The sequence below is a fragment of the Hemitrygon akajei genome, chromosome 3, assembly GCF_048418815.1.
Source record: "Hemitrygon akajei chromosome 3, sHemAka1.3, whole genome shotgun sequence".
NCBI lineage: Eukaryota > Metazoa > Chordata > Chondrichthyes > Myliobatiformes > Dasyatidae > Hemitrygon > Hemitrygon akajei.
In genome coordinates, this window is record NC_133126.1 from 165,435,757 (window position 1) to 165,460,330 (window position 24,574).

The following is a 24,574-nucleotide window of genomic DNA, read 5'->3' on the forward strand; positions in this document are numbered from 1 at the left end:
ATATTCATAATGACGGAAAAACTGCAACAATTCTCTTGACAAAGGGCAAAAATTGGAAGAAAAATGAAAATATTTGCAACACACATAGATACATTTTCAATAGGTGAACTTCTGGATAAATCTGAGGTAATAAGCATCGATGTAAAACATGATTTACAGATTAAAGATTTCTAGAACTGAATTTTAAAAATTACAACTTATGGACAGGAAATCTCAGGTAAGTTTTAAGATGCAGAGCTAGACTGAGAAGTGGCAGATTCAGTTCAAGCTGGAAAAGTGTGAAGTGCTTCACTTGGAAGATTGAATTTGAAAGTAGAATAAAGGGTAAATGGTACGATTCCTGACAGTGTGGAGGAACAGAGGGATCTTGGGCTGCGCAAGATGCTAGGGTTGTTAAGAAGGCGTATGGTGTGTTGGACTTCATTAGACATGGCATTGAGTTCAAGAACTGCAAGTAATGTTGCAGCTCTATAAAACTCCAGTGAGACCACACTTGGAACATGGTGTTCATTTCCAATTGTTTCATTATAGGAAGCATGTGGAAGGTTTTGAGAGGGGGCAGAGGAGATGAGGCCTGGACTAGAGGGCATGACCTATGAAGATAAGGTTGAGGAAGCTAGGACTTCCCTCTCTCTGGAGTGGAGGAAGGTGAGAGGAGATTGATAGAGGTGTACAAGATAATATGAGGCATAGATAGAGTGGAGAGCCAAAGACTTTGCCCAGGATGGAAATGGCTACTACAACGGGGCACAATTTTAAGGTGAAAGATAAGTTTTTAAATAAGTTCTTTACATGGAGAGTGGCATGCACAGCCAGGGGTGGTGGTTGAGGCAGATACATTAAGGACACTTAAGAAACTCTTATATAAATACATGGATGATAGGTGAAACCCCATGAAACACCCTGGCTGTGTAGGTCTAGGGAAAACATTCTCTGGTCCCGCCAAACTCACGAGACTGAGATGGTTCCCCTCCACCAAACCCCGGTCTGTGTGGATGCTGTGTAATTTGCTACCCTGTTACAAATCAGTGCCGCAAAATAACAGACAGTACACTGCATATGATTAAAGAAATTATGTTTACAGATCTTAATTTAACTAAAGATTTAGTACAGAAAAACAAAAAGAAAAAGGCCATTTTAATTAAGCAGTCAAATGTGCACAACTTGGAGCTCATCTTGAACTTCACTGTCACTCACACGCTGGGCCCTCGGTCAGTGTGAAAGCCCACACCACCTTCCGAACGTCGCTCGCAAGCCGTTTCGAACAAACTGGCCTCCTGTATCCTACGACTGGTTCTCCCCAGTGTCTACTCTCTTCATCTCCTGCTGAACCAAAAAAAAACCCAAGACCAACCTTAGTGTCCCTCACCAAGAAAACCTCCCCCTAATTCTACCATCCTAATTGGATGGCGCACATTCCTCGTCATCCCTTATCTTCACCAATAACCCAAACAGGCTGACAGCAGAACAGACCGCTCTTACAGAACTGCTAAATGAAATACATACAGCATAACAGGAAAAATATGAACCAGGGCATTACATAGAAAATTGAGTGTTATGTGGATAGATTGATCTTGATCTTACAGTAGGTTTAAAAAGGGCCTGTGCTAGTGAGAATTTTGGCCAGACAGAAATTACAGCACCCAGGACATGCTGTGAAGATCAAGGTAGGAGCCTGAGTTGCATATTCTTTCCTTGGTATTATTAATCTTTGAAATATGTTCCTCAGCATGCTTAACTACTCCAGCTGTTTGTAAATGGCAAATGTACATTTTTTTTCTTTCAATAGCTTTTCATTCTCCACAAAACCGAGGAGAATCAATTCATTTACTTTACCCATCACGACAGCAAACAGCAACATTTTTCACAACTGCAACATGCTCATGAAAATGTCAATCACCACTAACACACTTGCACCAAATCATCGTATCAATGGAAATGCGTGGATGATGGAGTATTAGCTGCAGCAGAAGATAGTGAAGAGCAATGTGCAGGCCAGGCATGTGGTTAGGAGCAAAGATGTGGCACCCTGCTTGCCTCGGTGATATCAAGGTTGATGGTCTGGATTTCTAAATGAACAGGATGAGTTACTACTGAGGTCCAGCAATTTTGGAAATTTACAGCTGACCTAGAAAGACTTTGCTCTTTATGTCCCCACAACTTCTCATCTTTAAACAAAGTAAATAAATCTAAAATTGCTCTTAGATGACAGTATTTCAACTTTAACTGTATACATTTTCAACCAGCCAATGCCGACAAAACTAATTCCTCAAGTTCTTCCACTCATCACCTCCTCTGAGATGAGGCCACACTTGAGATGAAGGAACAGCACCTTATATTCTGTTTGGGTAGCCTCCAACCTGATGGAATGAAAATTGTTTCTCAAACTTCCAGTAATGTCCCCACCTCTCCCTCCTTCATCATTTCCTATCTCCTTTTCCCTCTCTCACCTTATCTCCTTGCCTGGCCATCGCCTCCCACTGTTGCTCCTCCCCACTTTTCGTTCTTCCATGGCCTTCTGTCTCTTTCACCAATCAACTTCCCAGCTCTTTACTTCGTCCCCCCCCCCCTCCAGGTTTCACCTATCACCTGGCATTTCTCTCCCCCTTCCCCCATCTTTTAAATCTACTCCTCAGCTTTTCTCGCCAGTCCTGCTGAAGGGGTTCGGCCCGAAATGTCGACTGTATTGTGTGTGTAACTGCAGAATTCTGGCCTGAGCCTTCTGGATTCTAGCTAGCAATCATTTCGAATTAGCAGATTTTCATGTCAAATAGTTTATTATTGTCACATGTACCGAGGTACAGTGAAAAGCCTGTTTTGCATGCCGTCCATACATATCTAAATTAAACAATTCTTTCCTCAGTTCCTCACAGCTGAGGAACAATGAGAGATGGCTGAATGCAATCTCAGTACGTCTGCTGTCATGAGGAAAACAGGAAGGTGGTCACTGTCATGCAGGATGATGGTAGTTACTTTATGAGTAAAGGCCCTCACCTTCTGCAGAATGTAGGCCTCCAGTCTTGAAGAATTTTTAGACCCAATCACGTTCAACCTTGCCTGATGCCCAAGCACACAGACTCTCTGCTCCTAAGGGTGTACATACATTGTGGTCCTGTGGGTTAGTCGGGTAGAGTAGGTCATGAGAGACATCTAGGCCCTAGACAACACATGTCCTGCAGGACGTTTAACAGCTTTCTATTGCCAACTACCTTTGAACTTTGTATGGCTCTAAAGCCGGGAAGGGCTCAAAACCAGTTCAAAGGGATTTCATGAATTAAAGTAAAAAATAATTATAAATTACTTAAAATACCTTGGAAGTTAATGAAAAATATCATTGTTATGTAAAACAAAGAAAAATCAAAGTGCTTCCCTGAATTTACTTTTTGATCAGAAGCAGAGATCTCACTTGAATGAAGGGGATTCTCTTACTACGTTATTCAACTCTGCGGTAATGCTGAGAAGGTAAATGTGAAATATATCCAAATCCTCTGTTTGTGGCACTTTTCTCACCTCCTGCAATTAGTGCTGAGTCCGGTGGTGGAGCAGGAAGCCAAATATTTTTATATCAAAATAAACTTAATTCATAATAATAAGAATATATTTACAAAGATAAACCATACAATGCCTTTTCATTCTTATATTCATAGTAAATTCTTTCAGTACATTCCTACACACCAATGGCACTACAGCCACTCTTGTGGCCCCCTGGGTGGTACACTACTACAATATCTGAGGGCTTTCCTCTCCCAACCCACCCCCTTCCTCTCCTGTAGCAGAATACCCCTTCACTGGGGTCCTTCCCAAGCATGCTAGTGGCTGAACTCCAGCTCCACTCTGACTTCCACTTTGCTGTGCACTTGGTGCACAGGCCAAGAATGCGTTGACTCACATTTTGCTTGTGGTCTCTCGATTCTTCTTCCTATCTTGGGAAGATGGTGGGCACCATGGTAGCGTAGCATTACAGGTTGGGGCATTGGAACTCAGAGTTCACTTCTGATGTCATCTGAGCGGAGTTTGTAGGTCCTCCCCGTGAATGCCTTGATTTTCTCCGGGTGCTCCAGTTTTCTCCCACAGTCCAAAGACATACCGGTTTGTAGATTAATTGGTCTTTGTAAATTGTTCCATGGTTAGGCTAGGATTAAACTGGTGGATTGTTGGCAACACGGCTCAAAGGACCAATTCCACACTGTATCTCTAAATAGAATTAAAATAAATAAAATCTTCTGATTCTGATTCTCTTGTTCTAAAAGCTTTTAATAAGAGATTGCTCCTCTCAATCCATCAATAGGATGAAATACAAAGCAGCAAGGCATAGAGGAATTTGCTATTCTAGTTGTCATAAATACATGGTATATAACTCAATATTTGTAACTATTATTTGTTACAAATATTTATATGTTTGCAGTTGCAGACTGCATTAATCTTTGACCATTGTTGGTAGAATCTCAGGTGGCGATGAGAGGGTGTACAGGAGTGAGATATGCCAACTAGTGGAGTGGTGCCGCAGCAACAACCTGGCTCTCAACGTCAGTAAGACAAAAGAGCTGATTGTGGACTTCAGGAAGGGTAAGACGAAGGAGCACATGGCATCCTCATAGAGGGATCAGAAATGGAGAGAGTGAGCAGCTGCAAGTTCCTTGCTGTTGATCTCTGAGGATCTAACCTGGTCCCAGCATATCAATGTAGTTATAAAGAAGGCAAGACTGTGGCTATACTTTTTCAGAGTTTGAAGAGATTTGGCATGTCAACAAATACACTCAAAAACTTCTATAATTGCACCATGGAGAGCATTCTGACAGGCTGCATCACTGTCTGGTATGGAAGGGCTACTGCACAGGACCAAAAGAACCTGCAGAAGGTTCGAAATCTAGTCAGCTCCATCTTGGGTACTAGCCTACAAAGTACCCAGGACATCTCTAGGGAGCGGTGTCTCAGAAAGGCAGCGTCCATTATTAAGGACCTCCAGCACCCAGGGCATGCCCTTTTCTCACTGTTACCATCAGGTAGGAGATACAGAAGCCTGAAGGCATAAACTCAGTGATTCAGGAACAGTTTCTTCCCCTCTGCCATCTGATTCCTGAATGGATTTTGAAGCTTTGGACACTACCTCACTTTTTAATATACAGTATTTCTGTTTTTGCACATTTGTAAATATTCTGTTCAATAAACGTAATTGATTTACTTGTTTATTTATTATTATGTTTTATTTATTTATTATTTTTTTCCTCTCTGCTAGATTATGTACTGCTGCTGCTAAGTTAACAAATTTCATGTCACATGCCAGTGATAATAAACCTGATTCTGATTCTGACCATCGAGTACAATCAGATCCACCAAAAGAAAAGGTTTGATGTTGCAACTATTAGAAAGTATTGATTATTTTCAAAATTGCTTTAAGACTCGGGTAAAGTTTTTAAAAAGACTCTTCAGCTTTAAATTAAACAACAAAGTGATTTACTCTTTGATTTATTACTGGCTCACTGACTACAGCTATTTAAAATTGATGGGATTTTAGGTTTCAGATAGTTAGCTATGGTTTGAACCATATTTACTGGGCAGATAGATTCTATTGATAGCAATAGATAAACTACTGTATACAGGACAAGAGATATTTTTAGCACTTTATACTCTTGAGTTAATCCATGTAAATTCTGGATACTAAAGGAAGCATATGATAGATAAAGGAACCAGTAAGTAAATCTAAGAGATCTGCCAAACTGTTTGGATTTCGACAAGTGTACTTGCAATAAAATAACGATAAGGACCTCATCCTGAAGGTGCAAATCCACAGTCATTTAGAAATGTCAGTCATCTGACTGATGAATGTGCTTCATCAATCAAAAGAGACATTAAGTAGAAAATGCACTGACTTCAGAAGAAATGCCAGACTGCCTGTCAGGTTATCCAGGAAACACTAAAACCATAATTACCTTCTGCTGGTCTCAATGTACCCTAGAGAAAGTGACAAAAGGTCTAGCACTTCATCTTAACAATAATAGCTGCAAGTCAACCAACACCATGGGTTACGTTTGCTTACATTTCATCTTTCATCGTGAATCAGCTCCAAGTGTTGTCCATTCCATGTAAGTTAATGCTAGATATTACTTGCTATATTAGCCAGGAGGTACTAAAGTTATTATGGGTTTGGAGCATCATAGGTACATTACATTATTAAAGGATTACTGTTTAAGCTTCTAGTGAATGCAGTTGGGAACAAATTCTAATGTGTGTATGTAACCTGTTTGGAATGTAATAATTGCTCTCTAATATCATAATTAGTAGTCTATGTCACACTCCTGTTGACTAAGTGGGGCTTCAGACCTACATTAAGATACGATGGCATCTACTATTTTTAAGCATTGAAGATTTGGCTCGGTGGCAGCAGCTTTGAATCAAAGCCAGAGAACTGCAAATTCAAATGCCACTGTAGGATTTGAGTAGGTAAGCCAGGTCACCACATTAGCACAGGACAGCTGGATCAGATGTTTTCTTTGGGATTAAATTTTGAACCAATGTCATGTGCAGGTGGATATTAAATGCCCCATAACGCAACTTAAAAGACAAGAGGATGATTCCCCTTTTGCTAAAATGATCTCATGATCAATGCCATCAACATCATCAAACCCTTTTTAAAAATTTTATTTGTACCGAACCTGTTTTGCGTCTTCAAACTATTACTTCTCTACAGTGAATACAATTAAAAATGATCGTTGGCTGTGAAATATTGGGATGACCTGGGGACATAGGTGTCAGATGAAATATAAATACAAAGTGCTACTTAAATAATGTTCAAATTATGTAACAGTTTCTGAAGGTCATGCTCCCTACACATAAATGACAATAGTGCTGTGGTTTTAATAATAGCTATAGATCAGACAAAACGTTGAAGTGTATCATGCCAGGAGGGCTAGTTGCTTCTGAGAAGATGGATCAGGAATTTCAAACTGGAAGGGACAAATGTCTAAACTGACAGAACAGTAGGAGTGGAAATTACATAAGTGCTTCATTTAGGAAAGAAAACATAATCAATATGTCCTGATCAGAGGCATTCAAGTCTGGTGACCAAGAAACGTACAAGAGGTCACGGTATGATCTCTGAAAAGCCATCCAATGGGTGAAGAGATATTTTCGGACTTTACTTGAATCAATGAAGGATGCTCGACATGCTATCACCTCTTATAAAGTAAATCAAGTAACAGAGGCAACAACAGGACTTCGCTTGTAGATGAGCTCAATGCCTTCTGTGTTTGCTTTGACCATCAAAATATGGAGGAACTCCCACAGCCCCCAATGGTCCTATGATTTCAGTTTCTGAGGCCGATGTGCGAACAGCCTTCAGGAGGGCGAACCCAGACAGCTGCCCGGCCAAGTACTAGAGACCTGTGCTGATCAAATGGCTGGAAAGTTCACTGAGATCTTTACCCCTTGCTTCGACAATCTGAAGTACCCACCAGCTTCAAGCAGACCTCACTTAAACTGGAAGAACGTGGTAACCTGCCTCAATGACTTTTGTCCAGTAGCACTTACATCCATGTGATAATGTGCTTTGAGAGGTTGGTGATGAAACATATCAACACCTGCCCGAGAAGTGACCTGGATCTTCTCTATTTTGCCTACTGGTGCAACAGGTCCACAGCAGATGTCATCTCATTGACTCTTCACTCAACCTTGGAACATCTGAAAAGCAAAGATGCGTATATCAGGATGCTCTTTATCAACTACGTATTGGCATTCAATACCATCTCAAAATTAATCAATTGGATCCTCTCTTGCACACCCCAGTCATTTTGGATTGGTAACAACATCTCCTCAGAATCTTCATTAGTATAGGTGCACCATGAGGCAGCATGCATAGCCCCCTGCTCTGCTCAGTTTACACTCATGATAGTGTGGCTAAGCACAGCTCCAATTCATATTTAAGTTTGCTTATGACACCACTGTCCTTAGCCAATAAAGGGCGATGATGAATTAGCATATAGGAGGGAGATTGGAAATCTGACTGAGTGGTGTCACAACAACATCCTCTGACTCAATGTCAGCAAGACCAAGGAGCTGAATATTGACTTTGGGTGGAGAGAGACAGCAATTTTAAATTCATTGGTGTTATCATTTGGGAGAACCTGTCCTGGGTCCAACAAGTAAGTGCAATTATGAAGGAAGCATGGCAGTGCCTGTACTTCCTTAGAAGTTTGTGAAGATTTGTGAAGGAGGAGTATAGGAAACTGATACAGGACTTTGTGATATGGTGCAACTCAAACTACCTGCGTCTCAATGTCACCAAGACCAAGGAGATGGTGGTGGACTTTAGGAGATCTAGGCCTCATATGGAGCCAGTGATCATTAATGGAGAATGTGTGGAGCAGGTTAAGACCTACAAGTATCTGGGAGTACAGTTGGACGAGAAGCTAGACTGGACTGCCAACACAGATGCCTTGTGCAGGAAGGCACAGAGTCGACTGTACTTCCTTAGAAGGTTGGCGTCATTCAATGTCTGCAGTGAGATGCTGATGATGTTCTATAGGTCAGTTGTTGAGAGCGCCCTCTTCTTTGTGGTGGCGTGTTGGGGAGGAAGCATTAAGAAGAAGGACGCCTCACGTCTTAATAAGCTGATAAGGAAGGCGGGCTCTGTCGTGGGCAAAGTACTGGAGAGTTTAACATCGGTAGCTGAGCGAAGGGCGCTGAGTAGGCTACGGTCAATTATGGAAAACCCTGAACATCCTCTACATAGCACCATCCAGAGACAGAGAAGCAGTTTCAGCGACAGGTTACTGTCGATGCAATGCTCCTCAGACAGGATGAAGAGGTCAATACTCCCCAATGCCATTAGGCTTTACAATTCAACTGCCAGGACTTAAGAACTTTTTTTTAAAGCTATTATTAATGCTTTTTGAGTTAGTGATTTAGATGCATATCATATTATTACTGAGTTAAGTATTGTATGTAATGAGTTTTTGCTACAACAAGTGTATGGGACATTGGAAAAAATGTTGAATTTCCCCATGGGGATGAATAAAGTATCTATCTATCTATCTATCTATCTATCTAAGATTTGGCATGTCATCTAAAATTTTGACCAACCTCTATAGGTGTGTGGTGGAGAGCAATGTTCCCTTTAATTTTTAGTAGCCAGTGTGCGCAAAAATCTTACGTTGTGCAAATTTGTTTTCCTGTGACAGAAGTATGTGCGCACTGAATGCACACATGGTAAAGTTTATGTAGGTTTACAAAATATTTCATATAAAACTGCACAGAATAACAACAAAATAACATACATATTTAAGTCACTCAGTTATTTTTTCTCTCTCCTGTCTTTGGTATTTACCCATTCTTTGTATACTGTATTTAGACTAATGGAACTTCCATCCAATTGATAGCTTTTGATTCTCATTAACATATCCAAATGACATTTAGCTAAACGGTTTCTCAGCTTGTTTTTGAGTTGATTCATTAGGCTAAAACCTCACTCACAGTCTGCACTAGATGCAAGAAAGGTTCCCCCAATGTCCATCAATTGTGCAAGGTCACAAAACTGTTCATTTTGAAGTACAAATGCCACCATTTGAGCGAAGTTTGGAATCAGTTTGAATTTAATTTTTTCTTGCACAGAAAATTTGAAATCATTAAACTGTCTAACTATTACAGTATTTTCAGCTAGAAAATCATACTTTAGACATAAGGCATTAACTTGTTCATCGCAAAATGCGAAGTCACAATCTGCAATTGCGGAGATATCAAAAGCTGACCATTCTTGCACCTCATCTTCAGGAAACCTTTCTTCTAGCTGAACACAAAGACTATTTATAAAAGTCAACAGTGAGCTTGTATCTACTGTGACGTTTTCTTCATGTTGTTGGCTTAGCAAAACTTTAAACAAATTTGCAGTTCTTTTGCACTTCACGCCCTTCGCTTCTTTTGAATTCGACATAGTGAATCAATATTTTTTTCCCAATAAAAACTTAGTAAGCTATCTACAGGATTTGAAACAGATCTTTGTAAACTTTACGATATGAACACTGTCCGCCAACGATGGCTATTGCTATGATGCAGCTGTACAAACTGGAACAGGAGAGGTGAGGTGATGTAAATTAGTGACGTACATTGAGGTATTTGAAAAATCAACTAACTAGTTAACAGAAACATTTAGCTAAAAGATTATTTTCAATAAGTATAATTATTAATTACTACATTATTTTAGGTAACTAACCTTTTGTGCGCACATTAATTTCCTTTGTGCAATGGTTGAAAAACGTGTGTGAGCGCACACAGCTTAGAGGGAACATAGGTGGAGAGTTTATTGACTGGCTGGATCACATTCTGGTATGGAAACGCCAACACCCTTTGAATGGAAAATCCTACAAAAAGTAGTGGATATGGCCCAGTCCACCAAGGGTACAGTCCTCTCCACCATTGAACACATCTACACAAAGCACTGTTGGAAGAAAGCAGCATCCACCATCAGGAACCCCCATTACCCAGTTCATGCTCTCTTCTCACTGTTGCCATCAGGTAGAAGGTGCAGGAGCCTCAGAACTCATACCACAGGTTCAGGAGGAGTTATTACCACTCAGCCATCAGGCTCTTGAACCAAAGAGGATAACTTGACTTGTCCCATCACTGAATTGTTCCCACAACCTATGGACTCACTTACAAGGACTCTTCACCTCATGTTCTTGATATTTATTTATTTTTGTCTTTTGCACACTGGCTGAAAGCCCAAGTTGGTGCAGTCTTTCATTGATTCTATTATGGTTATAACTTTATTATAGATTTATTGAGTATGCCTGCAAGTAAATGAATCTCAGGGTTGTATATAGTGATATATATGTATGTTGATAAAAAATTTACTTTGAACTTTGAACAGTCTGGTCTGAAATGTCAACTGTTTCTTCCTCTCTATAGATGTTGCCTGACTTCTGAGTTCCTCCAGCATTTTGTGTGTGGTACATAATCATTAAGTTCAATGAATTACATCAAAATACCTCAGGATGAAGCTGGAGGATTTCTAGACAACTTAGTAGATTCAGTGTTCCATGTTTCCAAATTAACATATGGCAACAAAATAGCAAAGTATATAGAATTGAAAACTGTAGTCAAACAATGCATTGCAATATAGATAAAATAATGTGTGGTGTTCTGATGAGACCACATCTGGCTTGCTCTATCACAATTAGAAGTGTACGCATGACCTCTGCAATCAAAAACAGCTTAAACCCACCATGATTTTACCCTATCATAATGTCCTGGTACTGAGGAGCTAGAGTAGGCCATCTGTCCCTTTAAATTCAATGAGATTAAAGCTGATTTACCTCAGTGCCTTTTTCCTGCACTGTTCAACATCCCTTGACTCCCTTTAACACCCAGATCCCCTTTAATCTCTGATCAATCAGTAACATTTCCAATTTACTGAACTGGCAATGTTAATGAATGATCAGAGATTAAAGGGGATTTCTTCCATTCCCCTTCTAAATCACCAGCATTGGTAAGTTATTCTGTTGCTTCTCTTTCCTCTATCGTGTACAGATTCTCTATCAGCTAATACTGATGTTCTGGATAAAATTGGTGGCAGGAATTTCTGAAGGAGAGTTATCTATGATCTAATTAGTATAAAATATTATTTAAAACTCCTCTTCAAGGCAGTCATAGAATATTGGGCTGGTGGGACAGTCATCAAAATATGGCTTGTTTCATGCTCAGTAAGGTCTGATATTGTGGAACCCTCTTATAATTCTTTTCTATGCATAAGAAGTTCATTACTGGAAATATTTATGCGATAATGAAAAGAGGGCAGACTAAACAGGGTTCACTAAAAGAATGAAGGATTCAAAATCAATTCTAATTTTTTTTATGAAATTGAAAAGAGGGGACAGACGGCTGTGCAGGGTTCTTCTCCTACTGGAGAGGGAGGGGCTGAGTGGGGGTGGAAGCCCCTCAATTATTGTAGTACTTAACATAAATCGCCAGAGTGCCACATGAGTGACAGCTGTCCTAGAACAGAATGGAAAGGCATAGAACGATGTATTCTTGTAAATAATTATTTTTATTGTGAATAGTTTATTTTGTTTAAAAAATGTTCCTTACAAATATATTTTCTTAAAAATTGTGGCCCCAATGGTGTCCTTTAACATATTGTAATTAATTTCAACGCTTCAACAATCTTCAGACACAGGCAGCCTTTGGTTCAAGTCATGGGTCATGACAATAGTAAGACTCTGGACCCAATGTTGCAAGTCATGCAATAGATAAACGTATTTATAGGAACTTTATAAGAGAATTGATTTGAGGGATATAATGATAAATGTTGGCCATAGGCTCATACAGTCATAGAGTAATACAACACAGCAACTGGACCTTCGACCCAACAGGCCCATGCCAACCACAGCATCCTCCCTGCTACCCCCAGTTTCTTGTGTTTTATTCGTAACCCTCCGAGCTTCCCTCCCCCCACCCCCAACACCCACACATACTTTTTGTTGTGCCAAAGAAGTTAATCATGGAGAACCACTTACAACATGACGGAGGAGCTCAGCGAGTCAGGCAGCGTCTACGGAGGGGAAGAACAGTATTTTTGTAGACTTCAGTGCCACTACCACCATAAATTAGGTAAAAACCTTCTGCCTTAGGGGAAATACTGCAGTAAATTTAATGTCAAATTTTGAAAGAAGTTGCATTTAAGAAGCAATTATTTTGATGCGTATCGATTAATATGAGCATATTTGTAGTTGGAAGTTTCCAGATGTGCCAAAAGGAAGAGTGGACAAGACTGAAATGTAAATTGGTCATCAGGAAAAATTACAAGAAGTATAGGTTCAGATTGCAATCTTTATTTCTCAGGGTGGCACGATAATGTAGCAATTAGCAAAACCAACTGTAAGAGCAGAGTTCAATTCCCACCACTGTCTGTAAGAAGTTCCACTACACATTCTAAAGATGTACAGTCAGGTTAGTGAGTTGTGAGTATGCAATGTTGGTGCCGGAAGCATAGCGACAATTGTGGGCTGCCCAACACAATCCTCACTGATTTGATTTGATGTAAGCGATGCATTATAAAGAAACCAATGCTAAGCATAGCTCTGAAATGTAAAAAAAAAGAGATTCTGCAGGTGCTGGAAATCCAGAGCAACACACATAAAATGCTGGAGGAGCTCAGCAGGTCAGACATGATCTATGTAAATGAATAATCAGTCAATGTTTCAGGCCAAGACCCTTCATCAACATTGGAAAGGAAGGGGGAAGAAGCCAGGGTAAGAAGATGTGGGGTCAGGAAAGAGTACAAGCTAGAAGGTGATAGGTTAAAACAGATGGATGGGGGGATGATGAAGTAAGAAGCTGGGGTTGATAAGTGGAAAAGGTAAAGGGATGGAGAAGAAGGAATCTGATAGGAGATGAGAGTGTACCATGGGAAAAAAGGAAGGAACCATTAGGGTGGAGGCTACCCAGACAGAATATGAGGTGTTGTTCCTGTATCCTGCGAATGGCCTCATCGTGGAAGGAGAGGAGGCCATGGACCAATAGGTCGGAATGGGAATGGGGATTGGAATTAAGATGGTTGGCCACCGGGAAATCCTGCTTTTTTTGCGGATGGAGCAAAGGTGCTCGACAAAGCAGTCCCCCAATCCACATTGGGTCTCACCGATGCAGAAGAGACCGCATTGGGAGCGCCGGATGGACTCACCAGGAAGGACTGTTCGGTGCCTGGAATGGAGTTGAGGGAGTTGGGAGTGGACAGGTCTAGCACGCCAGCTGCTGGCAAGGATAAATCCCAGAAGGGAGATCAATGGGGAGGGACGAATGGACAAGAGAATCACAGAAGGAGCGATCGCCGTGTAAAGTGGAGAGTGGGGGGGGGGGGGAGGGGGTGGTAATGATGTGTTTGGCAGTAGTATCTCATTGAATATGGCAGAAGCTGCAGAGGATGATGCATTGGGTGGGGAGGCTCATGGGGTTGTGGGTGACGATAAGAGGAACTCTATCCCTGTTAAGGCAACGGGAAGATATGGGTGTTCAGGAAATGGAGGAGACGTAGGTGAGGGGAGCATCAATTGTGGAGGAAGGGAAAGAACAGTCTTTGAAGAAAGAGGACATCTCTGATGCCTTGGAAAGGAAACCCTTCGTCTCAGCCCAAAACATCGACAGTATATTAATTTCCATAAATGCTGCCTGACCTGCTGAGTTCCTCCAGCATTTTGTGAGTGTTGCACTGAATAAGAATGACTGGTTTATTCAGTTCCTGAAACAAGGCTCCTTCTCCACCACTATTTCTAAAGCTCTAGCTCCCCCTGATAAGCATCAACATACAGGATACAAATTGTTCTTTAAAGTGTCACTACTAACAATCCTGCACATACAACATCCAGCTTTATTTAATACAGATAACCCCTAATAAGTGAGCCACTCCTAATAGTGGAACGTATGAAGTTTCAACAATAGTACAACAAGTGGGCAGGTAAAATCACATCTGTTGATCAATTGGCCTGTGCTAAGCTGTCTGTTCTTATTTTGTCCACTAATGAGCAAAATAGCAAACACAGAGCTGCATTAAAGTTCTTGACTGCAACAGGTGATCCTCCCTGAGACATACAGAGTTACATGCATTGTACTTTGTTTTTGAAACTCTTTCTCTGTGATGAATCTGGGCTAATGCCACAATTCAGAGAGTTTCTCACCATCAGAAGTATAATGCTGCATCAATTAGGATAAATAACAACATCCCTTTATATAGTGAATGCTGGAGATTAGGGGCCAGGGAACAAAATACACAGTGACCATTGTCGGGTGAGGCAAATCATGTTTCATTCAAGAATCCTGAGGTGTAGAGACTTGGATGGCTCACAAGGCTCTACCAATAAAGCAAGTTATAGAACCATAGAACACCACAGCACAGTACAGGCCCTTCAGCCCTCCATGTTGTGCCGACCCATATAATCCTTAAAAAAAGTACTAAACCCACACTACCCCATAACCCTCCACTTTTCTTTCATCCATGTGCCTGTCCAAGAGGCTCTTAAATACCCCTAATGTTTTAGCCTCCACCATCATCCCTGGCAAGTCATCCCAGGCACTCACAACCCTCTGTGTAAAAAAACTTACCCCTGATGTCTCCCCTAAACTTCCTTCCCTTCATTTTGTACATATGTCCTCTGATGTTTGCTATTGGTGTCCTGGGAAACAGATACTGACTATTCACCCTATCTATGCCTCTCATAATCTTGTAGACCTCTGTCAAATCCCCTCTCATTCTTCTACGCTTCAAAGAGAAAAGTCCCAGCTCTGCTAACCTTGCTTCATAAGACTTGTTCTCCAAACCAGGCAACATCCTGGTAGATCTCCTCTGCACCCTCTCCATAGCTTCCACATCCTTCCTATAATGAGGTGACCAGAATTGTACACAATACTCTAAGTGCAGTCTCACCAGAGATTTGTAGAGTTGCAACATGACCTCTCTACTCTTGAACTCAATCCCCCTGTTAATGAAGCCTAGCATCCCATAGGCCTTCTTAACTACCCTATCAACCTGTGCAGCGACCTTGAGGGATGTATGGATTTGAACCCCAAGGTCCCTTTGTTCATCCACACTCTTAAGTAACTGACCATTAATCCTGTACTCAGTATAGATATACTGAGGAGAGAAACTTCAGAGGGATTTAAAATAAGCATGAATTATAAAGGCAGGAATTTGCTGTGCCCAAACAGAGTAAGTATAATCCACCAAACACAGGGGTGATCACTGAACAGGACCTGGAAGCTAGCAGGCCTGAAACAGTTCAAAGGTACAAAGGTTCGTTTATTATCAAAGCATACAACTCTGAAATTCTTCTCCAGATAGCCACGAAACCAAGAAAGAAAAGAACGGCAGCACGTACATCAACCCCCCAAATCCCTCCTCCCCACAAAAAAATGAACAAAAGCTGAACAAGTGCATCCACTCCCAAATGCCCCTCCCTCATACACAAAAAATATCAGACAGATAAGGCGAAAAGCACTGAACACAAAAATCCATAAGACTGAAAAAATGTCCACAGTCCAAGTCCACATCCAAAAAGCAGAAAACCTGGGCAACATTCTCCCTCTCCATAGCAGGGCAATCTCACCAGTGATGTAAAGGCAATCTCCCCTCTCCGTAGCAGAATGATCTCACCACCGATAAAAAAGCAATTTCCCCTCTTCAGCAGCAGATGCAATCCCCCGGTGTTAAAAAGGCAGGCAGCCGGCATTTCAATCTCCCTCGTCGCTTTAATCAGTGAACAACGGAAACTTTAATCTGTGAAATAGAGTCGAACATCGGCTTACAGCCTTCTCTCCACGAGGTTCCCGCACATTGCCTCTGCCTTCCAGAATCCTCTCAGAGACTGCAGACACAAACACTCCCCAAACTGCAAATCGCAGACTCCAGCAGTTCCAGAATCAGATTCAAGACAAATAGAAATGTAAAAGACATAAAAGAAGTGAATCTATCCAGAAGATGTCAATGGAAGTCTGTTTTGGGTGAACTCTCATGTTTATGAAAAATGCAGGATGGGAGGTGAGTCAGGGAGACTTTAGTTAAGCCCAGAGGAAACAAAGGAGAAAGTGGAGATGGAAAATGTTTGGAAGCGGAAGCAGATAGAATTGGCAATTAAAAGTTCATATAGGCAGAAAATCAGCAAAGGGCAAACTTCATGCAGGTCCCTATTTGTACAGCCTTATGACTCTTCCAGGAAGGATTAGAAATGAGAATACCTCAAATAATACTGCTTTGGTTTCCTTTTCAACCTTAGTATCATGTCAATTGTTTTCAATGTTTGATATTTTGTATTTATCACCCCTGATTTTGTGCTTTCCCAGAAGTGGGATTAAAACAACTTTCCCAGTGTTCATCCTCTCAAATTTCCATCATATTGCTCTCTCAACGAGAGATCAAAACCTTATCCTATTAATACTATTTGATGGCTGCACCTCTCCCCACCTCCTACCCCCAACCCCTTTCCTGGCATCCTTCTTGCATGTTTTCATTGCTCTTATATCAACATTTTAAGTTTAGAAGCTTAAACTATGAATTGTCTTTATCAATTCAACACTCTTAAAAACTAAACACAGGAGATTCTGCAGATGCTGGAAATCCAAAACAACACACACAAAATGCTGGAGGAACTCAGCAGGTCAGGCAGCATCTGTGGAAGTGAATAAACAGTGTTCGTCTGGGTCTGAGACCCTTCATCAGGACTAAAAACTATTTAATATTGTTGAAAACATGCCCAGGGAAATGAAGCAGCAATTCTCAAGAGCAAAATTCAGCAAATCTGATAAACTGTACTGATGAATAGCTGGTTAAACTACTGTATTGTGGAAATGAAGTTTCCTATGGTGGGAGTGTATAAGACCAGAGGACACAGCTTCAAAATAGAGGGCAGTCCTTTTAGAACCGAGAGGAGGAATCAGAATCAGGTTTATTATCACTGGCATGTGACGTGAAATTTGTTAAATAAGCAGCAGTTCAATGCAATACATAATATCAAGTCAATAGATTCTGGCCTGGTTCCAGAGGACTGGAAGACTGTAAGTGTCACTCTGCTATTTAAGAAGGGGCAAGGAAGCAAAAAGGAAATTATAGACCTGTTAGCTTGACACCGGTGGTTGGGTAGTTGTTGGAGTCGATTATCAAGGATGAGGTTACGGAGTACCTGGAGGCATATGACAAGACAGGCAGGACTCAGCATGGTTTCCTTAAAGGAAAATCCTGCCTGACAAACCTAGTGCAATTTTTTGAGGAAATTACAAGTAGGGTAGACAAGGGAAATGCCCAGTGGATGTTGTGTATTTGGATTTTCAGAAGGCCTTTGACAAGGTGCCGCACATAAGGCTGCTAAACAAGAGCCCATGGAATTACGGGGAAGTTACATATGTGGATAGAGTGTTGGCAGGAAACAGAGAGTGGGAATAAAAGGATCCCATTCTGGTTGGCTGCCAGTTACCAGTGATGTTCCACAGGGGTCCGTGTTGGGGCCACTTCTTTTTACGTTGTATATCAACGATTTGGATTATGGAATAGATAGCTTTGTGGCTAAATTTGCTGATGATACAAAGATAGGTGGAGGGGCTGGTAGTGCTGAGGAAACAGCGAGTCTGCAGAGAGGCTTGGATAGATTGGGAGAATGGGCAAAGAAGTGGCAAATGAAATACAATGTTGGAAAGTGTACGGTCATGCACTTTGGTAGAAGAAATAAACAGGCAGACTTTTATTTAAATGGGGAGAGAATTCAAAGTTCTGAGATGCAAAGGGACTTGGGAGTCCTCGTGCTAGATACCCCTAAGGTTAACTTCCAGGTTGAGTCAGTGGTGAAGAAGGCGAATGCAATGTAGGCATTCATTTCTAGAGGAATAGAGTATAGGAGCAGGGATGTGATGTTGAGGCTCTATAAGGCACTGGTAAGACCTCACTTGGAGTACTGTGTGCAGTTTTAGGCTCCTTATTTAAGAAAGGATGTGCTGACATTGGAGAGAGTTCAGAGAAGATTCACTAGAATGATTCCAGGAATGAGAGGGTTAACATATGAGGAACATTTGACCGCTCTTGGACTGTACTCCTTGGAGTTTAGAAGAATGGGGGGGGGGACCTCATAGAAACATTTTGAATGTTGAAAGGCATGGACAGAGTGGATGTGGCAAAATTGTTTCCCATGGTGGGGGAGTCTAGTACGAGAGGGCATGACTTGAGGATTGCAGAGCGCCCATTCAGAACAGAGATGCGAAGACATTTTTTTAGCCAGAGGGTGGTAAATCTGTGGAATTTGTTGCCACAGGCGGCAGTGGAGGCCAAGTCATTGGGTGTACTTAAGGCTGAGATTGATAGGTATCTGAGTAGTCAGGGCATCAAAGGTTATGGTGAGAAGGCGGGGGAATGGGACTAAATGGGAGATTGGATCAGCTCATGATAAAATGGTGGAGCAGACTCGATGGGCCTGGGTGAGATCAGGCTGTGAGATGGATTTAACCCTTGTAAATGAGACGATGAGAATGTTATCATGAGGTGCTGGCATAAAGTTATGAGGACATGGTATAAGTTTAGGATAAGGTATTTTGGATGACCTATATCTCATACAGTGACCTGTATATCTATTTCCAACATGGTCCACTGTTTGCCTCCTGGATAATGCTTTGCGTTTGAAAATGTTCTGTGATGGCTAAAATTCTGAGCAGGTCTGAGTGCTGGCAAAGCATCTGGCTCACGAATGAAGCTGCAAACTTGACTTAGCCTCTAAAATTAGCACAGCAACTGAATTTGATGAATATGAAATGGAACTGCAGGAACCACATCCAGAATGTGACTACAAGAGTGAGTTAGAAGCTGGGAATCCTTGGGTGCTAAACTCACTGCTTATCTCCTAAAGACTACCCACTATCTACAAGGCACAGGTCAGGAGTGTGCTGGAAAACTCTTCACTTGCCTAAATGAGTGCAGCCGCGACAACATTTATCCATACTGGACAGAGCAGCCAGCCTGAGAAACACCCCATCCACAGTCATTCACTCACTCCACCACCAATCGGCAGACCTTCCAGACCCTCAACCTCTACTAGCAAAATCATAGGAATGCCATCAGTGAGGCATTGCCCTCCAGACCACACACCATCCTTACTTGGAGTTATATCGCCGTTCCTTTTCTGTCACAGGGTCATAATGGGGTGACATGTTTTCAGGAAATGTCCCACAAATTGCTGGAATCAGATCTTTACAGTGTCTGCCACAGTAAAGTTCCAAACAGCTTTCATCATCATAACCTCTGCTGGCTCCAAGGCTGCTAAAGCTTTTTAACCTTAGGGGATATGGGATGTATCTTTTTTTGGAGGAATGGTATATTCTTTCTGAAAGAAGCAGAGAAAGACTTATGAGTGGCTTAGATCAGAAACTTTGAAAATATGGTAATGAATTGAGTGTAAGTGAACCAGAAACAACCTGACATAGATTCTTGTGAGTCTTTAGTTCTATGGTCACTGGACAAGTAAGTCACCATCTTTAATTAATTCTTTTGCAGTTTTTAATATGTTTGTCTTAATTAGTTTTTTTATAATTATATTTGTTCATATTTTTCCAATCAGGAATTATGAGGATAAGAATGATTTTATGTTTTCCTTCTAGCTAAAATTGGTAATCTCACTTTACAATATTTCATAGAGAAGAAACTATACACCTGGTGCTCTGTACCCAGTTGTACAACTGATGATGCCTATCAAGTTAATGATCTCCAGTGCTCAGGAGGCAAAGGACTGCAACTGTGCTTAAATATCTGAAATTTATAAAAAATATGTCAGTTACCAAGGGACTCTTTGAACAAAGCTGAAGGAAACAGAAAACCAGGAGCTTCCATTACCGGGTGGAGTTTAATATAAATCTGTGAGAACTGAAATCTGGCCCAGCCACAAGATCAAACTTACCCAAAGACTACAAGGAGTTTTAGTGACAGCTCGAGCTCCCTGTGCCCTTCAGCAACCCCTCCACCCTTGCCTGAGAAAGCTCAAGTAGAGCACAGCAACAGAGCAGATGTTGAACGGGACTGATTTAATATAGCAGGCTTGTACACGCAGAAACTTCCAGTGCTATTGTAAGGAATTAGTAGAATGACATGTTGTTTTAAAGGCGCTGTGAAATAAATACAGGTAATGGCTGTGACACAGATGGCAAGGGAGGGACTACAGCCTTCAAACCTTAAACTCTAAACCACACAGCTTAAAAAACAGCATATGTGGAGCTGAGGAATAAGAAACCCATTAGTACAAACTTTTATCAGCTTTAACTTCACATTCCTGAAATGGCAGATTGTACTAAGCGCACATGCTCTTTAACTGCTCTTCACCATTCTTATTTCTGTAATCTCTCCTCAAACCCTCATAGCAAAGGAAATTTTTACAGCTTAATTGGACAAAACTTTTTAAAAACTACATGTGGGTTCCAGCAAGTCTTTTGACAATCCTTCAGGGCACAGACCAATAAGAATTTGCCGAAGCATAACACACTGTACCTCAGAAGTTCTGAAAGTGGATGTGTAAGTTTAAACAAAACTTTTATCGTCCAAAATGAGCAACAGACAAGTTGAACTGTTGCCTCACAGCTCAGAAACCTGTGTTAAATCCTGACCTTTGATGCTGTCTCTGTGGAGTCTGCATGTTCCTCCTGTGACTACACAGGTTTCTTCTGGTTGTCCCAAGTTCAATCCTAAACCTTGATGCTGCCTCTGTGGAGTCTGCATGATCTTTCTGTGACAACACGGCTTTCCTTTGGGTGTCCCAAGTTCAATCCTAAACCTTGATGCTGTCTCTGTGGAGTCTGCATGTTCCTCCTGTGACTACACAGGTTTCTTCACCCATATCTGAAATCACGCAGGTTGCTGGGATGAATAGCCAGGTCTCATTGCCTCTAGTATACGGCTAAGTGGAAAAATCTGGGAAGAATTGATGAGAATAAGGGGAGAATGTTGAAAAAATTGCATTGAATTATGATTAATGTAAATAGATGTTTGATGGTTGGTGCTGGAGGGCTATGTTGCATAAATATATGTGAGATGTATCGCCTTGAAATGACATCATACTCCTTGGCTGTCCCACAGTGCACTTTCCAATTAAAGCAATAATGTACAGACCAGAACAAAGAACATAGAAAATTCCAACACAGTACAGGCCCTTCAGCCCACAATGTTATGCTGACCTTTCAACCTACTCTAAGATCAATCTAATCTTCATACATACCTCTCCATTTTTCTATCATCCACGTGTCTATCTAAAAGTTTCTTAAATACTCAAAGTATCAGCCTCTAGCACTAATTCTGGCAAAGCTGCTTCACACTTACCCTCTCTGTGTAAACAAAAATAACTCTGACCTCCCCTCTATACCTTCCACCAATCACCTTAAGAGCAGCAGAGTAGAAAATGGCAATGGACTCCTCAGGTTGAGAATTGTTGGCTGCAAGTGGATGGGGTGGGGTGCCCTGAACATCATCATATATGGATGTGGGGTTGCCATCACTGTAGTACAACAAAGGCAACATTTTGAGAAAGAAGGGCAAAGAGATGCAGAGCCCAAGGTTCTGAGATTAAGCTGGAGAGTAGCAGGAGCAAGAGGAGGAGGAGGAGAAAGAATATGCTGTTGGGGGATGTCCCTGGAGAACAGCCACACTCTCATCTCCCTGCTGAGCTCAGGAGTACAAACATCATAAGGGATACCCAAATGGTAAATAATTTATATAAGCCAGCAAAGTCACGGTTCTCAAAACACAATAGGTGACTCTCTCTGCACTATTATTCTCAGCAACAATACACTGCCTCGTTAATCAGCAAGAAGAGCCCAGATGACAGTAGATCCCCATGTCGTGCTGTGCAAGTCCACCTGAGATGAATCAGGTAATGGTCCCCAGTCCCATAACTTGTGACTTGCAACAAAATCTCTGTATTTCTCAACGGATGATACTGTGCTGAAAGAACCGTGACCACTGTACAAACTATACTCTCTGCAGATCTTCTCCACCTTGCTGAACCCATTTCCTGCTGCTCAGCATTAACTGTCACAAGAGAGCATTGTAGCCACAGCAGCAAGAGTAAAAGATGTGAAAACATTCTTCCAACGGTGTCCATGCATAAAGGAATTAAGGAAGGCCTATCATTTTAAGTTTAAGAAATCAAACAATTATTCATCAATGTGACATCCATTATGACTGTCTGACTCTGGTTCATTTTAAATCATTGCATCAATTGGCCATTTCAAGGTCCACTACAGGGCAGTGATAGTGTGACAGTCTTTACTTGGACTGATCATTGACTGATTGTGGCTGTTCTGCACAAGCCATCACATTTCACTAAGTCCCTCACACATAAACTTACTACTTTCTGTACCCAACATGAAATAAGAGCTTCTAGAGAAGAAGCATCACAAAGATGAAGCAATGTTTCATTTCTTAATGTGTTATCTCCCAAATTTCTCAGCCATTCCTAGGAGTCCTTCTAGTTTGCTAGAACAGCAAACCCAAATTCTTCTGGAACTGTACTGTCCTTGCATTCATCTCCTTTATATCCTTACTCTGCTGTTAGATTCTTGCTCATTAATGTTCACTGTTTCTACATGTGAAACCTGATACTACCTGTCCCTTGAGGTGAGGCGGTAAACACAATGATTCAATTGGCTTCTTCCCTTCCACCATCAGATTTCTGAATGGACAATAAACTATATACACTACCCCAATATATATATATATTTTTTTGCTCTCTTTTTGCACTATTTATTTAATTAAACTTTAAAATTATATATATATATTTCTTACTGTAATTTGTATTTCTTTATTATTATGTATTGCTGCAGCAAAACAACAAATTTCACCACGTATGCCAATGATATTAGACCTCATTCTGATTCTGATCCCTCATCATAGCCTTCTCCTTTCCTTACAGACTTCTACCCTGCCCAATTCTTAGGTAGCATCTTTAACCAGAAGGGTGATGGATAATCTCCTCGTGTCTGGAGAAGTGCTGTATGTGCAGATGCACATGTATAACCTCTATACATTGTATGCATGTGAGCACACACACGCACACAATGTGTGTTCATGTGCATTCAATGCAAAGCACCTCAACGGTCATACTGAACTGTACGTGGTCCTTTTGAGAAGCAACCAGCCATTGGATTGTATAAACCAACATAGCGTTAGTGTTGTTTCAAATGACTTTTTCAACCAGTTGAATGGTTCTTAGGAGGCTTCTAATTCAGTTTTAGTTCTACCTGCCACAATGCTTAAGGTGGAATCCAATTTCTGGGCTTTGATGTCTTTGGTTTCGCTCCATTCTTAACAGCAGCAAAATAATAACAATGGGGAAATTAGTAGGACTCAATTCTAATAAATCCCAAGATCCCAAAGTTTTGAAAGAAGTGGTTTTAGAGTTAGTTGACTGGTTATCACCTTCCAACGTTCCAAATGAAACAGATTTGCTCGTCATGTCTCTTTAACTTTTGCAAGGAGGACACTGGAGAAATCAAATATAAAAACAGAAAATCCCAGAAACACGGAAACATTTGGCAGGTCAGGCAGCTTCTGTGCAAAGGGAAAGAACATCGAAGAATCAAATTAAAACCCAGTCGGAATGAACCTGAAACATTAACTCTCTTCTCTTTCCCGGATGCTACCTGATCCTCTGCGTGTTCTAGAATGATCTGTTTTTATTTTGATTTACATCAGATGTTTTAAATGTTTATTTAGTGGAGAAATGAGATGAAATGTCGAAGGCTTTCAGTAGATTGAAGTTGGGGCTGAGTGGAGCATTGTTGACTGTGCGGGAGTGAGAAGTCTAGATAGTGACAGAATGTAAATTTTGGGACCCTATAACAAGCTAAGCAGGATACCAAGCAGTCTGGTTCAGCTTGTGCAGTTGGCTGGAGGTTAATCTCCGAAAGTGTCCATAAAACCATAAGATGTAGCAGAGTTAGGCCATTTGGCCTATTGAGTATGCGCCAACATTTCATCATGGCTGATCCATTTCCCTCTCAGCCTCCTCCCCATGACCCTTCATGCCCTGACTAACCAAGAATTCATCAACCCCTGCCTTAAATATACCCAAAGAAG